At 39.5% G+C, this 12161-nt stretch overlaps 1 protein-coding gene across 9 annotated transcripts in view; it reads right to left on the reverse strand.

Moving 5' to 3' along the window:
* LOC139583389 (histone-lysine N-methyltransferase 2C-like) overlaps positions 1-11491 on the reverse strand; it is a 225415-nt gene extending 213924 nt beyond the window's left edge. For 7 of the 9 annotated variants that reach the window (XM_071414419.1, XM_071414421.1, XM_071414422.1 and 4 more), the window contains exon 1: positions 10640-11491. The gene's annotated coding sequence lies outside the window, so the exon portion shown is untranslated. The remainder of the gene's footprint in view (positions 1-10639) is intronic. The other 2 variants (XM_071414415.1, XM_071414413.1) reach the window with 2 other exon arrangements.
* Between the last annotated feature and the right edge of the window lie 670 nt (positions 11492-12161).

Below are 12161 nucleotides of genomic sequence, written 5' to 3' on the forward strand. Positions count from 1 at the left end.
TGTGACATGTGGCTGCCCTGGCCCTGCTTGTTTGCTATTGCAGAACACACCCTCTTCCCTTCTTTTCTCCCCCTCGCCAGCCAATCAGAGTACAGAAATGTTGCTCTTGTTCAGTCCCTCCTTGGCTCAGTCTGCACAGATCTTATCTGAGGTAGTGTTGTAGATTTGGCCTACAGAAGAGGCCGGTGCTAGAGAAAGTAATCTATTCCAAAAAGGGAGAAGGATATTCCACAAACTTGGGGACAAAATGTTATTAAAGCTAGATGAAAAAGTGATATTTCCTAAAGCCGTATTTGTTACAGTAAAACATTTGATGTAGTGTAACAAACATTTGGCGTAAATAATCCCCTTGAAATTGTATGAGTAAACAAAAATATGAACATCTTGGATGTATAGGTATTTGATGTACAGTACCAGAAGAAAGTTTGGACACACCTACTAATTCAAGAGTTTCTATTTTTACTATTTTCTACATTTTAGAATAATAGTGAAGATAGCAAAACTATGAAATAAGACATATTGAATTATATAGTAACCAAAAGTGTTAAATCAAAATATATTACATATGAGATTATTCAAAGTAGCCACCCTTTGTCTTGACATACTCTTGGCATTCTCTCAACCAGCTTCACCTGGAATAATTTTCCAACAGTCTTGAAGGAGTTCCAACCTATGCTTAGAACTTGTTGGCTGCTTTTCCTTCACTTTGCGGTCCAACTCATCACAAACCATCTTAATTGGGGTAAGGCTCAGGTGATTCTGGAGGCCAAGTCATCTAATGCAGCACTCCATCGCTCTCCTTCTTGGTCAAATAACCCTTGCACAGCCTGGAAGTGTGTTGGGTCATTTTCCTGTTGAAAAACAAATGATAGTCCCAATAAGCGCAAGCAGATGGGATGGCGTATCACTGCAAAATGGTGTGGTAGCCATGCTGGTTAAGTGTGCCTTCTAAATAAATCACTGACAGTGTCACCAGAAAAGCACCCCCACACCATTGCACCTCCTCCTTAATGCTTCACGGTGGGAACTACACATGCAGAGATAATCCGTTCACCTACTCTGCGTCTCACAAAGACACGGCAGTTGAAACCAAAAATCTCAAATTTGGACTCATCAGACCAAAGGACAGATTTCCACCGGTCTAATGTCCATTGCTTGGGTTTCTTGGCCAAAGCAAGTATCTCCTTATTATTGGTGTCCTTTAGTAGTGGTTTCTTTGCAGCAATTCGACAATGAAGGCCTGATTCACGCAGTCTCCTCTGAACAGATGATGTTGAGATGTGTCTGTTACTTGAACTCCGAAGCATTTATTTGAGCTGCAATTTCCGAGGCTGATAACTGAGGATAATGAACTTATCCTCTGCAGCAGAGGTAACTCTGGGTCTTCCTTTCCTGTGGCGGCGCTCATGAGAGCCAGTTTCATCATATCGCTTGATGGTTTTTGCGACTGCACTTGAAGAAACAGTCAAAGTTCTTGACATTTTCCAGATTAAGAAATGAAGGTCAGTCAAAGTAATGATGGACTGTCGTTTCACTTTGGTTATTTGAGCTGTTCTTTCCATAATTTGGACTTGGTCTTTTACCAAATAGGGTTATCTTCTGTATACCATCCCTACCTTGTCACAACACAACTGATTGGCTAAAACACACTGAGGAAAGAAATTCCACAAATTAACAAGGCACACCTGTTAATTGAAATGCATTCCAGGTGACTACCTCATGAAGCTGGTTGAGAGAATCCCAAGAGTGTGCAAAGCTGTCATCAAGGCAAAGGAAGGCTATTTTGAAAAATCTCAAATATATTGTGATTTGTGAGACACTTTTTTGGTTACTACATGATTCTGTGTGTTATTTCATAGTCTTGATGTCTTCACTATTATTCTACAATGTAGGAAATAGTCAAAATAAAGAAATACCCTGGAATGAGTAGGTGTGTTCAAACTTTTGACTGGTACTGTATATGTATTTGATGTGTGTGTGTGTGGTCTGCCAGGTTGCATGTCTCACTCTTGAACTAGATCATCCCATTGAACACAATCTGTTGTGTTTGTCAATTTGTCTTGAAGGATGGTCAGGAGGTGTGTTGCATTAGTTGAACAAAAACAGGCAAACATTTGAAATGGAAAAACACATTTCTTAAGACTCATTCTGGGGTGTATTCAGCAAGGTGAAACACTTTTTGGAACATTGCAAACATAAATGTAATGAAATTAACTATTTTACATTACTAACCAGAACCCCTATTCTACACTATAGGCCTACCGTTCTTCCTCAACGTTCTGTAACGTTGCACTCTTAAAACAGGCCCCTCAAACTACACATTTCTTCTTACTGAATGCAGCAAAGGTTGCACAAGCATTAGTAGGCGGGCCCTGCAAGCAGCAAAGTGGGTGCTGACAGTTCTCTCAGCTAATTTAAAGAGCACGACCATCACTGACACCACCGCTTGCATACTGCTCTTGCAACGATAGCTTTTCAGAGTGGAAGACCAGAGTACACATTTTAAAACTCAAGGCTTTCCTGAATGTAATTTTGTCTTTCAAAGACTTGCTGAAAACCACTGCATAGCCTACATTTAAGTTAGCAATTTGACACCCTAAGGATGACACATTTCGCCACCCTAAGGATGACACATTTCGCCAACTTCACCATTAAGGGTAGCTACCAACCAATTATCTTCAGAATATGCCTATTCGTTTATTTTTTGCCTCACAGATAATCCTGAGTCATTTCCATGTAAAAGGACACATGAACAACATGTGAAGTTCATAGAAGCATGTCAAATTGGATGTCAAATAAAAGCTAAGAGTCTATACATTTTAGAAATTATGGCACATTTACATTTTTCAACAATTATCCATACAAAAAAATTTGAATAAGCAAATGCTTTGATTTCTGGTTAAAATGATGGAAAAGAAGAACATCTACCACAAAATGTCTAAAGGTATTAGAAACATATCAAAACAATAATGAAGTAAAGAATCCTGCCAACTATCAACAATTGTTCTGCCTTTTGTAAGTTTAAGAACATTCTGTTACTAAAAACCCACATATCTTTAAGATATTTTTTAATTTCTCTACCTCATGAAAGGAGAATAATGAATGTTCACAGAAGTAACAAGGTAGACCTATCAATTAGTGTTATTACTAATACCATTTTTTTTTTTTTACTAAATTGATAACTGAATTTCTGCAATTGAATTGGCTACAGTGGGAAATCATAGTCACAAACCAGCAGTGGTGTCGAGAGAAGTGGGTATACTCTAAATTGACCCCCAAAAAATCCAGAACGACCCGCTCGGCAAAAATTGACCTGACATTATAAATCCAATATTGGTCTTTCAGTCAGGCAAACTATTGAAACAGATAAATGAGGATGTCAACTGAGTCAGACATTTTTGGCAGATTTTTCCCTTTTTAATTCAGATTTATGCTCTCAAAGTCACTTTTTAATAGAAAAACAACATTGGATGTTCTAAGTTCATAATGCATAAACCACATCAGAACACTTGAGGTCTGGGAAAACTAACACACTTTGAATCGTTGGTGTAGTTACCCTTTAATTCAAGTGCACAGGCACCTACCACTGTTTTTTGGTTAGCAGTGTTTCAATAGTGCACATGAGATGGAGTTTGCAAAACAAATGGCCACTGGCTTGATGCAAATAATCATGATAATAATGATATCATTCTGCCAGGTAGGCATAGTTGACTTTGTAGCTAGTTAAGATTTAATTAAGAAGGTTTTTGGGAAAGCCTTTCCAGAAGACGAAGACGGTTAGGCCTATCATTAGCATAATTATATGTTTTCTGTTCTTTAATTGTTTGAAACCTGGAAGTTTTACTTCATATTATGAGGCATAGCTTACCTTGCTTCAAAGTAGCCTATAGCCAAAATCCCACCACAGAAACATGGAGGCAATTATTTTATAAAGACTTCCTTATGCGTTCTCCTGATTTTCTTTCAACTTGCTTACATTGTCTAGCAGCCAAAAGCATTACCCTAGCCATATTAGCAACCCATGATAGTTGTTGCATCTTTAGATCTCACCTCTTTCTAAGGATATTTCCATCTCTGTCCATGAAACTGCTCGCATGTGCAGTGTGCATTTTAAAACAGTGTTTTCCCACAATCGCCCATCAGCCTACGCCCATGTGCACATCGCTGCAACTGAAATGTGAAGAAATAATTAAGGTTCAAACACATTTAGAAATATTGAATTTCATGACTTTTCCATGACTTAACCAAGTGACCATTACCAACAATTGGCGGCATCTCTATGTACCAGGGTTACTGTTAGAGTGCGTTGGATGTCATTAGGTGAATGCACCAATTTGTAAGTCGCTCTGGATAAGAGCGTCTGCTAAATGACTTAAATGTAACCTGATTAGGGTGTCCACCCACGGTGCACAGGATGACAGAAATCCCATGTAGATTATGGTAATTCATAAACAGAACATGCAAGTTGAGGATGCAATGATGTGCGGTCCTTCTTACCTAATTCTGATGTTAGAATAACTGTCCACATTTACTTTCTCAGCCAACATGACGAGTAACAAATAGAAAATAATTGGCTCCACAGACATGGTCTGATTTTGGTAAGACATGCCTCATAATATACAGTAAACCATTCACCTTTAAAACAATGAAGTATAGGCTTTTCAAAATGCATACTGCCTCCAGTTCATTGCAAAGTGGTGTGTGACGCTCTGATGAAGCCTGGATTCCGTTGCCAATGCATTTGCTGTTTGAGATGCTATAACAGCCGCTCTAGCGCGTTGACAGATTTCCCACAAGGGCTCTGTTCCTGTATGCTGTACCCGTGTGATAAATAAGATGCATAACCAATATACTGTACACACGTGCCAATTTAATTCCACAAAATTATGCAAATTAACCTGTAGACCGATAAGCATGACCTGTCAAATGTATTTCCAACAATAGGCTAAAAAGCATTATTTTGCATTGGAATTTTCTCTTCTCGTTTCTCCAGCGACAATTTTATTTTGTCGGTTTCGCTCAAAATGGGCCAAAAGCTGCCTATTACCAGCTAACTGAAACCCTGCTATGTATAAAAAAAATTTAAAACAAGTATGAATAATGTAATATTGACTCGAGGAGGCTGCTCTTTGATCCCATCCTGTCATTGTGCAAGGCTCTTAACCCCCCCTCCCCAAAGTAGAATACCTGTTAGGCAACTATATAAAACAAGTTCTGGGTGTATAGGCATTTGATCAAGGCCTGCTCAAAACACATCAGAGCCAGTTTATTGTGTTCCGATTGAGCAGCTATTTTCTAAAAACTGGTTTGTGAGAGGGGGACTGAAATAAAAGCCTGCACACCCATAAACTATCCTGGAAGATGGTTGACCACCCTGGATGTATAACATTTCAACCAAATAAGTTATGCCTTTTGAAATAATTCACTCCTTCAATATATCAAACATGAATTGGCTATCGTATGCTCCAAATCTTTTTATTCAGCTGAAGCAAGCCCACAAATTTTCTTCGGGAAATGTACCTTTTCTAGTTCAGTCATATTTATCTTAGCTACCTTAGAAGAGAGAAGGGTACAATTACGTCCCACAATTTGGGGCGTTCCTGCATGTAGCCATTCCTGCATCTGCAGGACCCCCTCTTTAAAATTCTATTGGTCAGTTAAGCTAGGACAGGCGGGAGGCGGGGACGCTCCAGTAGAGTAGGTGCTGTTAATGCACAATAACATTGAATGCCAGCCTCTGATAAGCCCCATAGAAGGGCCGGGGGCAACAACATTGCTAGCTAGCCGTACACCGGTAGACAATGTCCTTTGCCCCAACCTGTTGGGCAGTTCTCCTGCAGATCTGTTAATGACGGCGAGGGCAGGGGTTCAGCAGGCAGGAGCGAAGGGCACTGTGTGCTAGCATAGCCAGCTAGTCCGGTACACAGCAGGCGGGAGTGACACTGTGTGCTATCTAACTAGCAAGATAGCTAGCACACAGTGTCGATAACTATCAAGCTAGCTAGCACAGCAGACATGATGCTAGGGCAACACTGTGTGCTAGCTAGCGTGATCGTTATCAACACTAAGGCGTGGACAACCGGTGCTTCCGCCTGTCGGGCACGGTTCTATCCGGTAAACAGCAGGTGGGGGCGACAGTGTCCTACGTAGCAAGCTAACACATGGTGTGGCTAACTAGCTAGCACACTGAATCTCCCCAGCCTCCCGCCTGCTGTGCTAGCGGGAGGCTGGGGCGACCAGTAGACAGTGTCCTTTGCCCCCGCCTTTCTGGCAATGTTTTCCCGCAGTTCTGTTAACGACGGTGAGGGCATGAGGGAGCGAAGACACTGTCTACCGCTAGGTAACAAGGACTCCGGTAGGCGGGGGCGAAAAAAAACATTTTTCCCATTTGACCCACATGTGTCACAAGCATGAAGATGTTGTGCTTGAAAGGGGGGAGGTCCAATGTCCCATACATTGGATTCCTAAAATCAAGAGGAAGTATCTACAAAACAAGTTGAAGCCACATAATCCAAAATAAAGGCTACATCAAATATTTTTTCCTTAAAATTACTCTTCACGATTTAATTCAAATTATTTAGATTCACGTGATTTGAGTCACTGCAATTGAACTGATTTTGACCCCCCCCCCTCTTTGTTCAGGGACACATTATTCCATTTCTGATCGTCACATGTCTGTGGAACTTGTTCAGTTTATGTCTCAGTTGTTGAATCTTGTTATGTTCATACAAATATTTACACATGTTAAGTTCGCTGAAAATAAACACAGTTGACAGTGAGGACATGTCTTTTAATGCTGAGTTCATATATATATATATATATATATATATATATATATATTTATTTATATATATATTTTTTTAAATAAACATTCAGATCTGTTCCATCAACATCATTAATTGATACGGCATATACCTCCACTACACTACTTTGATAAGCATCGTGTGGATTAAGTTAGTGGTTATACAACGTACACCCCTCCACCACTGCAAACCACAGTTGGGTTTACAAGATTTGACAGCACAGTACACAGTAAAGCACACACATACAGTTGAAGTCGGAAGTTTACGTACATTTAGGTTTGAGTCATTAAACCTGTTTTTCAACCACCATGAAGTCTGTTTCATCCTTGGGAGCAATTTCCAAACGCCTGAAGGTACCACATTTATCTGTACAAACAATAGTACGCAAGTATAAACACCATGGGACCACGCAGCCGTCATACCGCTCAGGAAGGAGACGCGTTCTGTCTCCTAGAGATGAATGTACTTTGGTGAGAAAAGCGCAAATCAATCCCAGAACAGCAAAGGACCTTGTGAAGATGCTAGAGGAAACAGGTACAAAGTATCTACATCCACAATAAAACGAGTCCTATATCGACATAACCTGAAAGGCCGCTCAGCAAGGAAGAAGCCACTGCTCCAAAACCGCCATTAAAAAAGCCAGACTACGGTTTGCAACTGCATATGGGGACAAAGATCGTACTTTTTGGTGAAATGTCCTCTGGTCTGATGAAACAAAAATAGAACTGTTTGGCCATAATGACCATCGTCATGTTTGAAGGAAAAAGGGGGAGGCTTGCAAGCCGAAGAACACCATCCCAACCTGAAGCACGGGGGTGGCAGCATCATGTTGTGGGGGTGCTTTGCTGCAGGAGGGACTGGTGCACTTCACAAAAAAGATGGCATCATGAGGTAGGAAAATGATGTGGATATATTGAAGAACCATCTCAAGACATCAGTCAGGAAGTTAAAGCTTGGTCGCAAATGGGTCTTCCAAATGGATAATGAACCCAAGCATACTTCCAAAGTTGTGGCAAAATGGCTTAAGGACAACAAAGTCAAGGTATTGGAGTGGCAATCACAAAGCCCTGACCTCAATCCCATAGAAAAATGTGTGATCAGAACTGAAAAAGCGTGTGCGAGCAAGGAGGCCTACAAACCTGACTCAGTTACACCAGCTCTGTCAGGCGGAATGGGCCAAAAGTCACCCAACTTATTGTGGGAAGCTTGTGGAAAGCTACCCGAAAAGTTTGACCCAAGTTAAACAATTTAAAGGCAATACTACCAAATACTAATTGACGGTATGTAACCTTCTGACCCACTGGGAATGTGTTGAAAGAAATAAAAGCTGAAATAAATTGTTCTCTCTACTATTATTCTGACATTTCACATTCTTAAAATAAAGTGGTGATCCTAACTGACCTAAGACAGGGACTTTTTACTAGGATTAAATGTCAGGAATTGTGAAAAACTGAGTTTAAATGTATTTGGCTAAGCTGTATGTAAACTTCCGACTTCAACTGTAGGTTAAGCACATTAAAGAAAAGTACAGTACAGCACAATAGAGTTGAGTACACTAATGTACTGTACTATACTGAACTACTGTTCTGTGTTGTACTCCACTGAGCTCTACTGTGCTGTACTTTGAGGTCAAAACCTGTTAAACATAGACGTCTATGGTTCAGATTTGGCAGATCTGGTCTGGACCAGACCAACCAAATTTGGTCTGGTTTTGGGGGCAGAGCTCAATAAAATATTAGCCAGTGTGTAGAATAATACCAAATATGCAAAGGAGGATATTGCATATTTATACCTATTTAGGATACATCAACATGAAGAGAATGACATTCCTATCCCTAATTATGCATTTCTCTGTAGTAGAGACCAGGGACCCATGATGAAATTCTGTTTCTGGGTGTAAATCCACTTCACTTACTGTAATTCAATAACAGAAATCGATTTTTTTCCCAAAGTCAATGTGTCATGTCATAGCTCGCACCCCATTCTTTCTGCAGACATCATTGAGTTGTATACTTTGTTAAACTTCGAAATCAATGGTTTTTGTTTGGCATACATTTTAAGTGAAAAATCAGAGTCAATGCAATTCCATTACCTTGGAATTGCCCTCCGTTTATGGGGAGCCTAGTCAGAATTTGCACGGTAAGTGCCAAGACACAGGAATATGGGTTATGAAGGAGGTATGAAGTGCTTACATATTAGGTACCCTTCAAACAGTGAAAATTGTGATATTGAATAATCCTCCTTGACGTTTTGCTCTCCTCTCAGCTTGGCAAAACATCTAGCTAAAAACCAACACTTCAACTATGTAGCCCAATGGATGTGCAAGGTCTCCAAAACAAATATTAAAAGTATTACAAGTGGGGTGGTGAGACCCATCCTTTGAGGGAGGATTGACTTTTTTGGCAACACTCATCTTCGCTAGGTTCTTAGTAAGCACTACAGGACCATGACATGTTTCAGACTGATGGAGATTAATTGAGCCATTCTATGTACTATATTCAAAGATCCGCTCATTCTTTCAAAAGACTTATGAAAGCTTCAAGGTCAGTTTCCCAAACACAGATTAAGCTTAGTCTCAATTGAAACAACTTTTTAGTCCAGGTCTAGGCTTAATCTAAATCCAATAAAACATTTCTCAGAGTTCCTGAAACAGTAGCCACAAACTCTGTCTACATTCACACATGACGTTAAGTTAACATGTACAAACCAGACATCTAACATTTGAATGACAATGGCATCGCACCTGGGACACTGACAACACTGTTCTGAAGATTCTAAGTGACGACTGATGTTCTCAACTACCACTTCTCCAATCAATAAAAGACTCCTGCCACGTTTTCCTTGACAACGTCCTCCACTTCTGACACAGTCATCATCCTCTCTTTCTGCACTTCCCTCCACTCATACCCGTCTACAGCATTTGGTCTCAATCTTCATTCACTGAACAACATGATGCACATAGCTTCTCATAACATTTTCCTGTCCTTGGCTCTTTAGCGTCTCACATAACGCTGTGGTCCAGCGACAAATATTGTTCAAAATTAAATGAGACATCATATGATAGCAACTGGATTCCTTGGTTGTCAATGGAAGGACCTGCAAGCAGTGTTGGCTTTAAAGTCACACCAAGAGTTGTGCATAGTTATTGAGGAAAGATATTGCAATTCATGATTATAACAAAAACACTGGGCTCACCTCATGTCATACCAATAGCCATACAAAATGTGTGGTTCTCCAATTTAGGTCCTGGAGACCTAACTTTACTGGGTGATCAGGGATTTATTCCAGCCCATCACCTGACCTGATTCAAATAGTCATCCAAACATGCATCTTCAGTCTGGGCCATAATTTGTAAAGTCAGGTGTGTTACTGAAAGGCTGAATGAATGCCTGTACACCGAATATACTGGACTAGCGTTTTAAACCAGAGGTCCAGGCTCTGTAATCTGCTTATGTCAAAACCCATTTGTACAGTTCAAGAGTGGGCATTGGGGTTGAACGTATGTTGTTCAAAGCTCTGTAAACACACACACACAAAATAAGTTTTTGACCGCATCATTAGTTGATAGTCATAACCCTGCCAAACACTGACATTGATTGCCTCTTCTTGCGTGAGTAGCCTAACCATAGCGTTAAAGTATCATATTAAAAGTGAAATTAGGTTGAATTTAAGCAGTAAGAGGCCATATATTAGCATCGAAATAATAACAGAAACCGAGCGCTCTACATACACTACCGTGACATGAGTGGCCACACGGAAATCTTGAAGGTGGCTGGTTCTCGCTGCGCAAGAAACAAAACTATGAGTAAAATGTCGAGATATACATTACAACTTACCTTTTAAACCCTAGAAGTGTAGATGAATTTCCTTCATGACCTTTAAAGACATATGAGAAATGTAATACTTTCGTTTATTATAAGTGGGGTGGGGGGGTATCGTTGATTCGATCTTCCACCAATTCAAAAATATGGGGAAACGACCGGTGCACTTTCGGCGCCTCAAAACCATACATGAACTGATATATTCCTTTATGTATTCTTCGGTTCTTGCCTTATAAAAGTACGTCAACCAGTTAACATTAACGTTACTACTCTCCTTTCGACCACCAAGATTCACTTTCCACTGGAAAACGCATCAAAATGATATTATACATCCCAATCGTTTCTTGAATTCTTCACAGTAAAATGATTGCAATAATGATATATCCACAACTTGTAAATTCCCACAAAAGGTTTGTTAAAGCTTTAAAACTATCGAGAGAAAAGAAAACGCTTACGGAATTGATGCAATTCTTTTTTTTCCTTTCCAGCTTCCAGCCAACTTAAACCAGTATTAAATCCAACAATAAACTTTCTTCAAATATTTCATATGGATTATGTTTGACATAATTTCTTCCGTTGGAACATTCCTGTTAGAATACAGAAAATTAAGTTTTCTTCTGAAAATGTGAAATTTAAAGTTGAAGCATTTACTCCATCATGGTGGCCATGTTTAGGAGAGACCTAAGCACTGCCTGTCAACGTTAGGCGCGGAAATAGGTCCATTTAAATGTTAAATTACACGTATTATATAAAATAATAGTCCAGGAGGAATAAACCATTTATAAAAAATGAGCTTATGCAAAAGCACAAATACAAATATATGTAAATTGCAGCGTTTTGGGTCAGATCGCGTAATACATGTTATGAAAAAAAGTCTCACTAACCCTGCGGAGTGATACATTGGAGCACTATCCAGGTAAAGAGACTTCTCAGTCATCAGCCAAGAACTCTCAAAACATGGACCTGGACTTTTTAAGTAGAGTGGATGGGATTCTGTTCGCGTGGCCATGCATATTCTCTCTATTTTGATTCATATCTGCTGGTTTTATTCAAGAGAGCACAGTGGCAACATACTTATTCTTTTGTGATTAGTTATTATGGTTGCAAATAAGTAAAAAAATTGTTGCTATAAAAGTCCTTATTCTCAGAATTATCACATTGTGGAATAGATTATAATTGGTTATTATTGGTATATATTGTTAAAATAAATAAAATAACAATATAAAAATACAAAACATAAGACTATTCTACTAGCTGGCAGAAGTGCATAACATCATGAATTGCATTTTGCCTTATGCTGCAGAAAATTATTAGGGTAATTGTGGGAGTTCTAATAGAGTTATGAATTGTTTTACTTTGCTAAACATATTATGAGTTGATTATTAAACATTAAGGTATCAAACACACTTAAAGCACATCCTAATGTGCCAAATGTGCCATTTCTTTTTTGCCAAAGGGAGTCACAAATTACATTTAAACACCAGGCATCAACTTCCTTGAGGGGGCAAATAAGACACCCATACATTCACTTACATCC

The sequence above is a fragment of the Salvelinus alpinus genome, chromosome 8 (assembly GCF_045679555.1).
Source record: "Salvelinus alpinus chromosome 8, SLU_Salpinus.1, whole genome shotgun sequence".
Classification (NCBI taxonomy): domain Eukaryota; kingdom Metazoa; phylum Chordata; class Actinopteri; order Salmoniformes; family Salmonidae; genus Salvelinus; species Salvelinus alpinus.